We start from the raw sequence: 1,842 nt of genomic DNA, 5'->3' as shown, positions 1-1,842 counted from the left end.
TCATGCTACAGTAATTTTTCTCTGTGCGTCCGTCTTCAGCGTCTCTGGCCTCTGTTAACTGGCGTTTACAGACTTCATATTTTCACATAAATGACATTTTGGAAAATGATTGCATTGCAACGCAGTTTGTTCAAGTCCAGAACAGAGATGAGTTGCAATAAGACAAAAAATTAGAATTGAATTAAATTAGAAAGGATAAGTGTTTGTGTCCCTTTGAAAATACTAACATTTGTTTCCCGGGGATTAATTTTACATGCGCAAAAAGCAGCAAACAACAGAACATGAGGATTCACATGGTCTTCATATCACATCACGCACCTGCAGCGCCTCTGCGAGCGGAGAAAAACATAATAAGTGAAGTGAAGTGACGTGACATGTGGCCAAGTATGGTGACCCATACTCAGAATTAGTGCTCTGCATTTATCCCATCCAAAGTGCACACAACACAGCAGTGAACACACACACACCGTGAACACACACCCGGAGCAGTGGGCAGCCATTTTTGCTGTGGTGCCCGGGGAGCAGTTGGGGGTTCGGTGCCTTGCTCAAGGGCACCTCAGTCGTGGTATTGAAGGTGGAAGAGAGCGTTGATTAGCTGATTGGCATGTCACCATATTCTAATTTGTTGAGATAGTGAATTGGTGTTTTTTTGTTAAATGTGAGCCAAAATCATCACAATTAAAAGAACCAAAGACTTAAACTACTTCAGTCTGTGTGCATTGAATTTATTTAATACACGAGTTTCACAATTTGAGTTGAATTACTGAAATAAATGAACTTTTCCACGACATTCTAATTTATTGAGATGCACCTGTATTTCTATAGCTTCTTATATTTTTCAATTCTTGTTATTTTCTAAATACTGTTAATTGAAAGGATTTGTTGTGGAGGGATGGGAACTAAAATAGCCTAGCTATGTTTACAGTGTTTAATATAATGCATTAGGCCTATTGAAATAAAAAAACTTGACTTATACGCGACTTGTTTTTTTTCTTCTCTAAAAAACAAAACAAAAATTATACGCGTAGCGTATTTTAACCATGCAGCAAACCTTTTTAAATATTTTGATAAATTACTGAAAAAATAAATAAATTACTTTTTAAACTGTTTAACTGATTGTATTAATCGGTCAAAATTCTTATGGTCGGTTAACGGTTAACCGGTTAAAATGAACATCTCTAGTTGCACCCCTACTCTCTTGACTTGTTATTTGAAGAAAAAAAAGCAATCACTGAAGTTTTTAATCATGCTGATTTGTCCACAGTGAAGTTCAGCCGATGTCTTTTTTTTAAATTTTTATTCGGGCTACTTAAATTCATTTTGGGCTACAAAAATCTGAAGAATGTCTGCCCGAAGGGCTACCAGCGATTTTGAAATTTTGCGAGCCCTGATTAGGAAAGGTGATTTGCAAAGATTCATTAAAAATCCTTATACTCACTTTTTCTGTAGGTGAAGCTAGATCACGAATGATTCGCGCGAACAGAAGGATTTAGGTAGATCGGGGGCTAATTCCCTTCAGAAACAAAGGTAATCCACTGCGTCTTCAGCGGCTCAGATGTCGGGAGTAAATGACGAATGCTATGTTCATTATTACATCCAACAACAGAACACCTCAATCGCTTAGGAGTCATTCTTGTCTACATCTGCTCCGGCGGTGAAACAATGGCGGACTGATGACAGCTCAACTCAGGGCGGGTCTAAGGTCTAAAGACGCCAGTCCAGTCTGTGCTGAAACGCTACTGTCAATCAAACTATCATGGGAGGGGCCTGTTTTTGTGACGTCTCACAGACCGGCATCTGAGATCGGCTCGATTTGAGAAAGGGGTAAAGATTTTAGTAGAT

The 1,842-nt window shown here is 38.8% G+C and overlaps 1 protein-coding gene across 1 annotated transcript in view; it reads left to right on the top strand.

Annotated features, from left to right (window-relative positions):
- The window catches only part of LOC107663217 (phosphatidate cytidylyltransferase 2-like), a 21,755-nt gene that overhangs the window by 3,000 nt on the left and 16,913 nt on the right, over window positions 1-1,842 (top strand). The window lies entirely within an intron of this gene.

The sequence above is a fragment of the Sinocyclocheilus anshuiensis genome, unplaced genomic scaffold (assembly GCF_001515605.1).
Source record: "Sinocyclocheilus anshuiensis isolate Anshui unplaced genomic scaffold, SAMN03320099.WGS_v1.1 scaffold1301, whole genome shotgun sequence".
Taxonomy (NCBI): Eukaryota; Metazoa; Chordata; class Actinopteri; order Cypriniformes; family Cyprinidae; genus Sinocyclocheilus; species Sinocyclocheilus anshuiensis.
The sequence above is the reverse complement of the archived record's forward strand: the minus strand, read 5'-3'. Positions and strand labels throughout refer to the sequence as shown.